At 28.7% G+C, this 15,514-nt stretch overlaps 1 protein-coding gene and 1 long non-coding RNA gene across 14 annotated transcripts in view; both read right to left on the bottom strand.

Moving 5' to 3' along the window:
* Window positions 1-15,514, bottom strand: part of LOC118204815 (inositol polyphosphate-5-phosphatase A-like) — a 326,182-nt gene that overhangs the window by 97,656 nt on the left and 213,012 nt on the right. The window lies entirely within an intron of this gene.
* LOC146996196 (uncharacterized) lies at window positions 3,779-9,742 on the bottom strand. Its single transcript, XR_015042028.1, has 4 exons — window positions 8,668-9,742; window positions 8,240-8,349; window positions 6,165-6,207; window positions 3,779-4,003 (listed from the first exon to the last, which is right to left on the bottom strand). It is a non-coding gene; the product is annotated as an uncharacterized LOC146996196 (long non-coding RNA).

Genomic DNA, 15,514 nt, shown 5'->3' with positions numbered 1-15,514 from the left:
TGGGTTTGGTCAATGCAAATAATTAAGCATACTAAACATAAATTTCAAACTCTAATGAAATTTTAATGTCATGCAAACATGCATGAAATTAAAAAATGTCTTGCAACAATGATTACTGTTATTTATTACATACTTTAGCATTTTTCTTAGCAGTGAAATGCAATCAATGAAAAAAAAAATGTTTTATAACAATAACAATGATTACTATTATTTGTAAGATACATTCATTATTTACTACATCAAATAAATTATATTATGAACACCTTACAGCAACAAAAAATGCAAATAAATTGCATTATAAACACACTGCTATTACATTTCAAAGAAACTGTTACCAACTGTAAAATATGAAGTTACGGAGGGTTTCTGAATTTTTCCACTGTAGCGATTTGGGTTACCATTACTTGTGCAATTACAATATTGAAATCCCTGACTACCTAAATTTCTTATGAGCACATTTGTGTGATCAATAATTTGGCTCTGTAGCTGCATATCTGCTTGGCATACATCTCAAACAGAAACATTCTACGTAAAAACATTGTTGATTTTAAAACTTTTATATCTCTGATGCCAACTTGGAAAATTATTATTTATTATATTTTATTTTTATAAACCTATGTTTATCAAGACATGACAACTTGAGTAATGACTCATGCAACGATGCCTAAACAATATTCTTATATTAGTAATTGAAAAACAAGGAGTATGGAAACCTTTCATGTTGACATTTACGCTTGGCGATGATTACAGATGCGCTAAATGTTGACAAGGAAAAATTTAACAAAAATGTCTTTCCATATGCTAAAAATAGATTTTATTAATGATGCTCATAGGCCAAAAGATTACATGTAGCGCTAATTGTTTAACACATAAACTGCATGTAAGATTGTATGGCCGCACCTGGAGGCAGAATATATGGAAGAAAAGATTGTTGGAATTTAGAGAAGCACCGAGCAACAAAATTAAGGAATAAAAGGATATCTGGAATTTAAAGAAAGCTCTGGGATCTAAAATTTAGGGACGGCATAAATTTAGAACATAAGGGGGTTGCATGGTAGGAGACTTTAGGACCCATGGAGACTGCATCAGGCGGTAAGATATCTAGTGCTGGCCCTCGATAAGCCTTAAGTATCTGTGGGAATTATTTATTCAGGACGCCGATAAGCCTTAAACATGTGTAAGAAATAGACATAAGTATAATAAATAACTAATAATTCTGGCTTAATTGCCTCAGTGCGCAATAGAGGCAAGACAAAATTTAGCGGAAGAACTTCCCAGGCAGCATGCATTCGTATAAAAAACGTTAAAGTTGAACGTAAAAATATCATAAAAAGTGTCCAGTGGCAATTACTAAATATTTACGTATATTTTTACGTTATACTATATGTAACTTTTACGTAAAATTTAGGTATATTTACACGAGAGACTACCGTTCATTCGCAACTTTTACGTATAATATACGTAAATCTCAATTTTTTGCTTCACGTATGCGTATATATTTAGTAAAAATTTACGTAAATTTCCCCGATTTTTTACTGTATATAAACGTATATATTAGGTAAAAATTAAGGTAGATATTCCCCGTATTTTACGGTACAAAAACGTATATATTTCCCGTAATTTCCGGTACAAAAACGTATATATTTGATAGTAATTGACCTAAATCTTCCCTATGTTTTCTTTGCATATGTGAATGACTGGTAAAATTTTAATCCGATGTATTCTCCACTTTACTGTGTATAAATGCACATTTTTTGGTACAAAATTTGCATAAATCTCCAATTACTTTTTCACTGCATTTTTCATAAAATGTACTTATTTTAATCTCATATTTTTTATATAAATCTATGCAAAAACTTTCTGTATGCTATGATTAAAAGGTAAAATAATTTTTATATCAAATTCTTACATATCTGCCTTTTAGTTATGTACAGCAATATGGAATATATATAACTGGAAAATTTAAATGCACTAGTAAATGGGGAAAAAAAAAAAAAAAAAAATTTCTATTAAAAATTACGTAACACTTAAAGGCTGAAAATGACTTTTAATATTTCATTTCAAAGTGACTACAAAATATGCAATAAATTTCGTAAACATCAATTCTGTGTTTTAAATCAATTAATGCTATCGTTCATTTGCATTTTTGTTTACTAAATTCATTTCATAAATTTAAATTTAGTAAAAAACTGTAGCAAACAGTTGTTTACTAAATAACACTTTAAATAAATTATTTGCTTTTTCGAAGGACATTTTCTTATGCCATGTAAATGAACGATAGCATTAATTGATTTAAAACATAGAACTCAGGTTTACAAAATTTATTGCATATTTTGTAGTCACTTTGAAATGAAATATTAAAAGTGATTTTCAGCCTTTTAGTGTTATGTAATTTTTGAATAGAAATTAATTTTTTTGCATTTAAATTTTCCAGTTATATATATTCCATATTGCTGTACATACCTAAAAGGTGGATATGTAAAAATTTGATATTAAATTAATTTTATCTTTTAATCATAATATGCAGAACATTTTTGCATAGATTTATATAAAAAATAAGAGATTAAAATAAGCACATTTTACGAAAAATGCAGTATATAGGTAATTGGAGATTTATGCAAGTTTTTTACCAAAAATGTGCACTTATACACAGTAAAGAGGAGAAGACATCGGACTAAATTTTTACCAGTCATTCGTATATGCAAAGAAAACATAGGGAAGATTTAGGTCAATTACTATCAAATATATAAGTTTTTGTAAAGTAAAAAATAAATATAAGTAAAATACAGGGAATATCTACGTTAATTTCTATCTATAGTACAATATAGTTAACAAATTCAGTAAACGAATGTAGCACAAAAGAAAACATCATACGTTTAGATTATTTGAATGAGTGTGCTAAATTTTAAAATTGTTAAATATAAACCAGGAAATTGTAGAAAACTTACCTTTTCCAATAGTTTACCAAGTTGACTTTGTTATTTTCCTTGAAGATGAATGTTTAATGTCACAAATATTTCATTCATATCTTCAGATAATACAAATATCTACATATTTATTTATTAAAATTCAGTTTATCCCAAACATGTTAAAGAAAATATTAATTTGCACGCAAGTTAATTGAGTAACTTCTGTTTTAATTACACACATAATTATGATATGTAAAAATTTTACATTTATCAGTCAATCTTGCAATGTATTATAATCTATTATTGTTGTCTTTCTCAGTTTAAAATCTTATAAATATATTAGATCAGTACTAAAAGTTCACCTCTACAAAAGAAATTCTTTATTGAGGTATTTTTAAAAAGTTCCCTTTTACAATGTAACTGTTAATTTCATAAAATTATGCAAATTCAAAATTACCTAAATATGTTTTTTATTTTATCTTATATAGCAGATAAAATTTTAAAAAGTTAATTTGTTTAGGAATATTGAAGTTTTTAAATATTTACCTCATGTGACTTTTTCTATAACATCATTATACATGTACATGTTGATGTGGACATACCAATTATTTTTTTTTTCATCAAATAGCTTTATGGTATTAGATTTAAAAAGAGGCAACTGGGCAAAAGAAAGAAATTAGAAGTTGGCTAATTTTTTATTAATTTGTTGTCAAATGCTGTACACTTTAGATTATGCTCATATGATGACAATGAGTTATTTAAATTATAAAATTATAATGAACATATCCCACATAAATTAACAAGTATAAAATTTCAAGTTGTTTGAAGTATTATGAACTGTAATACTTGCAAAAGAAATACACATGAAATTAATTTAAGAATTAGGTTTATTTTACAGGTATTCGAAAACTGCAATTACTGTTAAACAATAAAAACTAACATTAAATCTGAAGAGCATATTTTTTTCAATAATAAAATTCAACATAGACTTCATGCAGCTTCGCCATATTTGTTCTACAGTTCACTGTCTTTAATATCCTGCTCGATTTTTGTAAAAGTGAATTCTTTGTCACCCAATGTTTTGAGAACAGCTCCTAAACAAGAAAAAGAAAAATTTGTAATAATTTCACACTTCAGATGTTTTCAGCTTTTAAATATAGTTGAAGTATTAAAAGATGCATATAAAATGCACTGAGTATTTCATATTTAAAAATTTACATTTCAGTAATTAAAAATTAAATTTCATACTATCACACAGTAAGCTTTAATTATATACCTTACACAATGCCTATAATTTCAAGTAAAAAATACTTAAGATTTGTTTAGAACTGCAAGGTTGAGAAAGTCTTTAATGGCTATGTTTGTATTTAAGTACATGAGAAAAAACTTAATTTTGTATTAATTATATTGCATTAGCCTTTTCAATTTTACTCCTACATATATAGTAAAGAATATTCGCTTTCTTACAGATAACTTTTTCTTAAATAAAGAGTAAGCAGAAAACTAATCACAACACTATGTACATATAACAGAATACTTCATAAACATATACATGTCATTAACATACGTATATGCATTAACAGGCTATTTGACACGTTTCAATAAACCAGAAACCAATACACAATCAAAAGTATTATCCGTAAATTCCTCCAAAATCAGAGCAAAAATCTTTAATTATGATAATAATGGCATCTCAGTTTGCAATATAAAATATTTCAAGTCTACATTCATGTGCATTCTAAGCAAACAGAAAGCTGAATAACAATAAAATTATAAATACCATAAAAAAGTTAAGAGCCACGTAGAATGATAGCAAGACTAAATGAAGTCTTCCTTCAAAAATCAATTTAAATTCAAAAATTTGCCTTCCTGTTTAACATCTCAAAATAGGGTTACTGCTTTGACTAACTAAATTTCCTGTCATGGCAAAATAAAAATTGTCACTTCTGTTGCAGGAAATATTTGCTGCAAACTTTGTATGCAAATAATCCAGTGAAAAAATTTTAATTGTAGCTTGAATATTTTCTTTATTAAATAAATGAAAAATTGCCACATAATATTAATTTATGATCCACATGAAGCTTTTTACCTCTACCATATCATGCAGCTATTTTAAAATATATACTCTCATATAAAAGCCACAGAATTTTTTTACCAATATTAATATAGTATAAATCATTAATAAATCTTCTAAAAACAGCCCCAAATTTTCTGAATTTGATACCCAAAACATAATTCTACGTAACTGTTAATGTATGCATTTGCTTGCACATACTTATGTGCAAGAGTGTATGTATACATAAATGAATTATACACACAAAAACTTAACGTATTAACTTTAATAAATTCTTAATTAGCAGGATGACTCAATTAAGGCAAAATATGAAAGAAATCTACCTGATGGAATAGTTGTAAAAGATATATTTAAAAAAAGCTAATATTGTTTACCTTACACATGGCAGAAATTGAGTAAACTGTATGCAGCTGGATTATTTATTAGGAATAGAAGTTAGATCAAAGTACCAAAGTCACACCAGGGCTTTAACCATTTGGGTGCAAAGAAGCATCTCAATTTAAAAAAGAATAATTTAAAAAAGCTAATAGAATTTATAACTTTTACAATCTAGTACAAATATTAGACACATAAACAACACTAAATGCCATTATTTACTTGCATATTTTCCTTCTTTGTGTACTTTACTCCTTAATTTTTCAGGATATGATTTAGAAACAGAGTTATGGTAAAAATGTATACTGGTAAAAAAAATATTGCTGAAACTGATAAGTCCTTTGAATTATATACTATAGTGCAAAGAGGGATGGAATATGTGACTAAATATGATAAATCAGATTACAATAACATTAAACAAATAACATGAAAAACTGAAAAAAGAAATTTTATTTGAAATTATTTTTTAACTCATGGAAAGACAAACAGTTTTTCCAACTTATTAAATTCAATTATATTTTACCTTCGTCAAACCAATATTGGTAAGAGAGTTGTATTTAAAATTGGTGCTAAGCTAAAGCTGCTTTCTTGCCTAATTTTATACTATTGAAAATACCGGTAATTGTCAAAGTTATTCGTAGTCAATATGTGTAAGATTATTAATGAGCTGCCAAACCGCAGTTAACCAGCTAATATACTACATTCAACATTATTATTTTTCTTTTTGAATGTCAGGTTTTCATTATTTCTGCCAATATATCTGTAACAGGACATAAAGATTGAGTTAAAGTAGAATAGAAAATTACCTTGCAAGTTAGCACCTTTACCTTAGTGGCAGTACTTCATTCTCTAGAAAAACATTTTAAATTATTATACTTAAACAAAAAATTCATATTTGTTACAGCAAAACATCATTAACACAATAAACCAGAGTTGAATGCAAATCTAGTTTAACTCCATTTTTGAAAACTAGTTTATTACTTTTAATTTAAAAATAATAAAAAAATAAGGTACGTATTATGATGACTACCTAGATATCTCGCCTAAACTGGCAATTCTTGTAGGTTATACAGGTTAACCCTAACATAGGTTATAGAGGGCACTAAGATAGAGTATTAATCCCACACTAGAGACTCTAACATTTGGTAGGAACAGTTTGAAAAGTGAAACAGATATTTATAGTGAACCAATGCAAAACAAAAACAATAGTTCTTTAGGGACAAAGCCCCTTTGGACTAATAAATACGAGTAAATTAACAGCTTTTAGCTATTTTTTCTTCTTGTAAAAAATAGACATACAGAATATTTTTAGAAAATAACAGTACTTTAAGCATGCATTTTCCACATATTTAACACAATTCATTCTAGTTCTGTTGCAATACTGGCAAAGGTACTCCTCTGTTATTAGGACGGGATTCAGAAATGTACAATGAAACCTCAAGATACGAGGTAAGTATGAGCAAAACACGAGCATTAATTCGAGTAACGAGCAATGAGCCAGGCTATTGGTATGGGTGGCGCCATTTCCCGATCCGGCTCAACTCGGAGAATCCCCTCATCAGATCACTCAGTGTTCTTTTATATACGTGTTTGTGCACTTGTAAGTTAATTGTTTTGACATTTAACGTGAAAATAATTATTTCAAGATGCCTCGCAAGAAGATTGTTGCCTCAGATAGTGCTGCAAAGAAAAATAAGGAGGCCATGGCCGTCGATATCAAGAAAGAAATCGTAGATAAACATAAGCATGGTGACAGAATTGGCGAAGACTTGCGGCCTTTCAACATCGAAAATCTATACTATTCTGAAGAAGCAGGAAGAAATTAAGAAACCTGATGTAGCCAAAGGAATTATCGTTGCTTCCAAGCACCATAAAAGTACTCCTAGATATTGAGAAGCTGTTGTTGGTGTGGATAAATGAGAAGGAGTTAAAATGTTGGTAACAAAGTTAAACTATGGTTATATTATTTACAAGTGTTATTTATTAGGAAAAATTGACTTGATATTAAAATGTTGATATTTTTTGGGGTGTGAAACGGGTTAACTGAATTTCTGTTATTTTCAATGGGGAAGCTTGTTTCTAGATACGAGAAATTCACTATACCAGTTGAATGCTGGAATGAATTAAACTCGTATCTCGGGGTTCCACAGTAGATATGTAAGCATGTGTATATGCATGTATGCGCATATGTGTGTATAAGTATACACATACATACATAAAGAATATACACATGCACACATGAGCACCTACATTTAAAAATGCATGCATATAAACACACACTTCTGAATCTGGTCCTGATAACAGAAGAATACCTACATGAATCATAGGATTTACATTAATCAGTTTTATTAGAATTCTTAAATGAAATCTTCACTATCCGAAAATTCAGTTTCATTTCCAGCTGAAACTGTATCAGGACAATCTCATTTATATTATTTCCCTCTAACAACTGAACATTTTGAAAACCTTTTCTATTCCATGGAAAACTAATGCTACATTAAACACACATTTTCTAAATCTGAAAATTTTAAGTTAGCTTAGAAACTGTAATCATTCTTAAAAAAGTTTGATTTATGCAGATGTTAGATCAATAAAATTACTTTCCTGTGAAAAAGTAATATGGCATTGAACAACATGATTTTACACATCAAGATATACTGAGTGAAAATTCCTGAAATGTTTTATTTCTTGGTATCTCTGCAAGAATTGTATAAATAAGACTACCTCCCTTTTTTTAAAAAAAAAATTTTTTAGTAAATACTATGAAGAAAATTGGTTACATTATTTACAGTTCATAATTAATAGAAAATAAATCATTTCTTAGCTTATCAGAATTTATTTTTATCACATTCATAAACAGTACTAATTTAAACAAACATACCATTATGATTTCAGTAACTATGAAATAGAAAATCCAAATCTGCATCTTTGATGGTCTAGTAGATTGGATGTCTTGTTTACTACAATTCAGCAGGGTGCTGACTCCCCAGACTGTAATATATATATATAATTAATTTACAAGGGAAAAAGCAACAAAAATATAAACAATTTCTTGGTTTTATATAAGCATTTCTGCACATTTACAATTTTAATTTTTTTAACTATCTAGTTATATCAAAATACATGATTTAGTAAAATATAATTTAAGGTATTTTAGATCAAATGCTAATTTTTCAATAAATTTTTTCATGCAAGTTTAATAATCAACATAACTATCAAGTTTTGACTTTAAAAATTATGTTTAGAGAAACTTGAAGCTGCAGTGAATAGTAATAAATTTATTCAAAACTGAAAGTAAAGCATTCTTACTTTATTTTCTTTCTTTAACTATGGCAGATCTTTCAAAACAACAAAATCAACAATTTAAAAATGCATGCATATAAACACACACTTCTGAATCTGGTCCTGATAACAGAAGAATACCTACATGAATCATAGGATTTACATTAATCAGTTTTATTAGAATTCTTAAATGCAGAGGATTTACATTAATCAGTTTTATTAGAATTCTTAAATGAAATCTTCACTATCCGAAAATTCAGTTTCATTTTTAGCTGAAACTGTATCAGGACAATCTCATTTATATTATTTCCCTCTAACAACTGAACATTTTGAAAACCTTTTCAATTCCATGGAAAACTAATGCTACATTAAACATACATTTTCTAAATCAGAAAATTTAGAACAAACAAAAAAGAAATGCATTCATGAAAGGACTTAGGACTTACTTATTATTCATGAAAGGATATATTTCAGTAATTACAAGTGCATAAAAATTCAGTATATATATAAAAAAAAAAATTAACACAGATTTGGAACAAAGCACCTGTGTTTCTATGGCATAAAATTTCCTTTTTTAATAGCACAATATCTTTGAGTTAAAGATTATATATTAAAGCAAATTTATAAAACTAAATTCAAAAATAAGAAATTAAATTATTTTTAGGGAAAACACTAAGCAAATAAAAAATTTTGAATTTCATAAATAAATGAAAGTTACATGCTTTATTTTTTGGCATAAGGTAGATAATATTTCCATAACAGATTTCTGAACAATTAGTCATGTTAATATTGCCTTTCTTTTTCCATTAAAAGCTATTTCCTGCTTAATTACAGTATGCTTTAAGATAAATATTAAAACGTTTGAGTAAAAATAATATAACTATAAAAAGGTGAGACACATACAAAAAGGAGTGACACAAACAGTAAGAAACAGACTAGTGCAAAATTTAACAGTACCAAATCCTGAAAATGAATCATTAGGCACGTACACAAAAGAACAACACATGGAAAATCACATTTCCTACACAGACGCTATTTATAAAATTTTATATAGGTGAAGAAAGTACGAGTATTAAACACTGAAAATATAAAATATTCACTTACTTTCTTCAAGTAATTAGTAACTTCGATGGATTCAGTCACAAACGCCAATTCATGAACAAACAGTATTCTTTGCGACTTTACCATTCTTTTCGACCGCCATTGCTGAGTGCTGACTTCACAAATATCCCGCCACAACCGGAAGTAGAAAGTGTCTGCTTTGCCATTGGTCAGTGAACAAGAATTGCAACGTTTTTTTTTTTTCTTTATAATTAAACATATTAAGAAAGCCTCTAAATTAGCATATGAAATAAACTTACTTTTACATTACATAAATTTATATTCACAGCATCTCTGTATTAAGGTAATAATTAAATTTTTCTACGAAAAATAGAAATGTCTGTGTATGCGCATGCTCAGTGTATAATCGTAAATCCGCTTAATTTTTATAAGTTAGCGTAAAATTAACTATGCAAATTTTGAGTTCATTTAACTGGACCCTTGTACTTATTCTGTAGATCTCCATATTAAGAATGTCTTTAACTGTTTCAGGAAAAATATAAAATATAATATAATTATTTATTTACATTATTTATTAATTTTTTCCTCATATAAAAATTATTAAAATCGCTATATCATTTTTTCCGTACATTAAACAAAATTTAAAAAAATTAGCCTCATATGATTTTTATAACAAAGATTAAAGGAACTGAAATATATGTAAAATATCAGGATTCAGCTTGCAATTTCGTAGAGTTATTATTATTATTATTAAATAAAAATATTAGTATATCTTTGATTATAATTAATTATCCTTTGGTCTATATTAAACTATTGTTCAAGAAGTTAAACGTTTTCTAGCATCTTCTGCTGTATTTATTATTCTATTCCTCGACATGAAAGATTTGCTAGTCTTATTCCAATTTAATTGCCCACATTTGCTAAATAAAATAAGGAGAGTATTGTACCAAACTCAGTAAGTACACAAATTTAATATACAGCTTATTCCAGTTAAATGGGTAATAGGATTTTCATAAAAGAAATTAAATTGTGTAAATTAATGTAAGTGTTGATATGAATAAAAATAACAAATTTGATATAAGAAAATAAATAAGTTATTTTGAAGCTGTTTGAATTAAGAAAATATAATTTTTTGCAAAAATGCACGTAAAGATTTAGCTCACATGTTAAAATTTATAGAAAAATTTTAGCCTCATATATGAATGCCCCTTTTTTCATGTTCGTGGACAAGGAAAACAAAGTAAAATGCCAGAAATACACTAAATATTTTGAATTAATAAACTTCATTTTCAATCTTTTTAGACTTCGTATAATATCCGTAAAAGTAACGAATAAAATATACCATAAAGGCAGTAGTTTCTTTCAGAACATTCGGATTCGTATAATATGCGTAAAAGTGACAAATAAAATATACCATCATGGCGGTAGTTTTATCAGTACATTCGGATTCGTATAATTTTCGTAAAAATATCGTGTGAAAAATAACGATCAAGAGTCAACAGTAACTTCAGCCTTTTTCATTCATATAAATTTCGTAAAAGTAACGTGCAAAAAATACCATACCCTTATTTCACCAAAATTATACGTATATTTTTGGAGACGTGCTGCCTGGGTTGTCTTTCATCATCAATCTCATAATACATAGCCAATAGTGTATGGCGGACGATATTAAATTAGGCTAAAATGATTCAGATTCCATAAAATTTCAATTAATGTAGCAGCTTGCACTGTTCCTTAACCTTCTAGTTTGATCCAGCTCATTATTATTATTTTTTTTTTTTTTTTTGCAGGCTATTGTTATTACAGCAAGTTTATAAAAAAATTAAGTTTCATCTTTCAATTATGTCGAAAAGAGTTACTGATTCTGGAGTTGCAACAGGATCTAAAAAGCAAAAACCTACTTCGATGTCCAATAAGCAAAAAACGGATAAAGGTATACCTGTCTCAAAATTATGTGAGGAGTATGGCATTTGAAAGCCAACTGTATATGACATAAGAAAACAGAAAAAGGAACCTTTTGAATTTTTTGTGGATTCCAACACCCCACTCGCATAACAGAAAAATTGTTTGTTATACTAAAAGTGAAGATCATGGCAAAGTGAACTGAATGGGTCAGACGGTGTCACAGAGAGGGCATGCCATTGACGGGTCAAATGCTAATGGCTCAAACTAAATTATTTGACTAAGAAATGAACTTACAAACTAAATGCACATATTCAACAGGTTGGTTAACCAAATTTAAAAATCACCATGGTATAAGGCAATTAAGAATTTCAGGTGAAACAATTATGAACTATTTGTAGATAAATCCAATGAACTTATTAATAGTTAGAAGCTATCTCCAGAACAAATTTACAACACTGATGAAACTGGTCTTTTCAAGCAATATGTATCGCAAAATACCTTGCACACCTTTACAGAAAAGACTCCAATTCGTGTCGAAGATTCCAAAGCGAGATTAACAATTTTTGCATGCGCAGATGCTGCAGGAACGCACAAGTGTAAACTTTTCGTAATTGGAAAAAATACAGGACATCAAGAATTTAAAGGAGTAAAATGTTTCCCATCATATATCGTGTAAATAAAAGAACATGGATGACACAAGTGTTAATGAATGGTTGGTTTGAAAATCATTTCATACCCAAGGCTTGGAAGAATTCGGTTGGTTTACGGAGGCCTGACGTAAAAAATGTTCTGATTATAGACAACTCATCGGCTCATACTTCACTTAAAATTTTAGCAAAAGATAAAGTAACCGTATTATTCTTTCCTTCAAAATGTACGTCCATCATTCAGCCTATGGATATTATCAGAATAGTGTGCATGCTGAAAATTCAAATATAAATTAGAATTTTTTAAATCCTTGTTACACTTCTTGACTATTTTCAAGAATTTTTGAAATATTTTAGCATAAAATCTGCTTTCTGAAGCATCACACGATCTTGGGAGGATGTCTCTTCAGATACTTTAAAAACTGCTTGGCATAATTTGTGGCCAACATTTCATGTTAAGGATGATGAAGATGATAACAGTGAATGTGAAGGCTTTCGGATATCACAAACCAAAGGTTAAATTTTCCAAGTAATGGATTTTTTAATGAAATGTGGAGAAGTGGTAATAAACAAAGATGATATAACAGAAGTTTTTCATTGCAATAACAATGCTCCAATCATCAATCAATTAACGGACAGCGAAATTTGTAGTATGGTTCTAAATCCAGAAAATACCACTAGCAATAGTGAAGAAAGAACACAGAAGTTATTGAAACTGAAAAAATTTCAATTGACAAGTTAGTCGGTGGTGGTGTGGTGTATTTAATTATGGCAAAGCACACTAGGGCTATCTGCCTAAGGGGAGGGATGCCTTCGTGGAGGACTTTCTAAGAGAAACTGGCTTGTATAATCATTAAACATGGGGAAAACCCCGAAGACACCAATGCAGCCAGGCCTATCGCGGGATTTGAACCTTGGACTGAACTACCAGTGTTCAGCAACGTTACCGCTCGGCCGCTGGTGGGCGACAAGTTAGTCGGAATTCTTGACATAACAACTACAGTACTTGAACAGCAAAACTTTGTAACTGAACAATTATGTCCATCTATAGAACTGAAGAGAAAGTATAAGCACAAATAACGAAGCAACTCAAACAATTTACAATGAAAGAAATGTTTAATAAAGTAAACAAATAAATACAGTACAAAATCCAAAATCTGGATGTCCATTATCTGGAATGATCTAAAATTCGGACATCAAAAACCTCCAAAACCTTTTTTACTCGTAGGCTTTACACATGCATATTTGATTTTCCCCTCTGCGCATAATAAAACATCTGGAGAGTCCCAATTCTTAATTTCTCTTCAACACTATATAAAATACCTTGTTATTGAAGAAATAATCATTTTAGTGTAAATTTGTATGACCAGTAATTTGGCTCTGTATCTGCTAGGCACACATCTCAAATGGAAACATTCCACATAGATCCATCATTGATCTGATGTCAACTTGGCAAATCATTATTTATTGTACTTTCCTTTCATCACTGCATGTTTTTTAGCATACAAATTTATGACACTCTAAAATGTGACATATCTCAAAAATTCCTTTATGTGTGTTTTCAGTGCCATTTTGCTGTTCACAGCTCATTTGTTTACATTCCACAAAATGAGCATGTTTATGTCAGTGGAAGAATACACACATGCTTTTGAAAACAGCCCTTGTAAAGCTTCTTCTGGCTTTAAAAATAGAAAATATGATAGCGAAAAAGAGCCTAAAGAGGGGAGAGATTTCCTATAAGTTTAAAATTTTAATTCTAGTACTTCTGGTAATGTCATTAATCAAAATGTGCCTACGCAGAATATAATATTGAAATCAACAAACAGATTCAATTTAGGGAAAGCCTTATTAAGAGGGGGTTTGTGAGCTGTGTAGTTATTTGTAATTTTTTATTAATAATCTTTTTCTCTCATTTAAGAGTGTAAAAATAACTTTAAAAGATGAAGTTTTCTTTTGAACAAAATTCTCGGATGCATATTTCGAAAAGCATTCTTCACTTCCTTAAAATATTTTCCTATTTTATCTCTCCATTATGTTTTTCGACACTTCTACCGGTTTTTAAGAACAGATCTATCTGTATTAAAAAATAATTAAGGTATGAGTGCATTTTACTTATTCATGAGCAAATAATCTATATATATAACATAGAAATTAGAAAGAGCAAAATGTAAACAAAAGTCAGAAAGTTATAACCTATTATCAGCACAACCTGAACAACCATTAGTCCCAAAGTATGCAGTTTATCGAAACTGTACAGTGTGAGTATATATAAATATATAATTTTCTGTACACACTACATTACAACTTGAGGCTTAAATACCTAGATTAAATTAAATTTGGACTTGGATGTTCCCCATGCATGGCTTATCCTTTACACAGCAGGTCAAAGATTCACTTAAGAAAAGCAATTCTACTAGAGTTTAATGTTCAAAATATTTCTCATAAAATGTAAGAGCAGTCTATAGAAAAAATTTAAATGAATACATATGTTTGAAATCTCCTAACAAAAAAAGAATGACACAGGCATAAATACTGTAAGAAAACTAAAATTATATTTCAGTTCTAAATTTTATAAAATTTACAACTGAAATTATTGTAAAATTCCGAAGACCTTCAAAACAATCATTTTTTAAACTTTGCACAGGCATAAATACTGAAAGAAAATTAAAATTAAATTTCAGTTCCAAACATCATAACATTTACAACTGAATATGTTGTAAAATTCAGAAGACCTTCAAACAATCATTTTTTAAATTTTGCACTCAAATGCTCTATTTGACAAAACTAAATTATGAAACATCACATAATTAAACTAACATATTATGTTTCCTGACATATTTTCCCCTTTTTCTTTTACTAACAGAAAAAAAAAAAAAAAAAGAGAGAGAGAGAGAGAGAGAGACAGAGAGAGAAGAGAAAAAAGGGGGGAATAATGTGAATAATTTAATTTCCAAACGATGCAGCTACAGCTACGAACATAAGAAATGAAAAAGAGTAGTCATAAATAAACAACATGTAATTATATTATTTCTTTAAAAGGAAACCTACATTCCAAGAAGAATACATAGCAGCATTACAGTACCTAATAAGATATCTTCATTTTAACTTATCTATAACTTTAATCTCATACATTCTTATTGTTTTCTCTACTACTCCTTAGGCCTCAAATCATCCACAAATAATTAGAGAAGCTGAATGTGCAGCTGACTCAAGCTAGATTGACTGACCGTTCTTGTTTGCTAAACTGTGGCTAGTTGGTT

Source organism: Stegodyphus dumicola, chromosome 7, assembly GCF_044657685.1.
Source record: "Stegodyphus dumicola isolate Sdum_Otavi_A_Nest chromosome 7, ASM4465768v1".
Lineage (NCBI taxonomy): Eukaryota > Metazoa > Arthropoda > Arachnida > Araneae > Eresidae > Stegodyphus > Stegodyphus dumicola.
The sequence above is the reverse complement of the archived record's forward strand: the minus strand, read 5'-3'. Positions and strand labels throughout refer to the sequence as shown.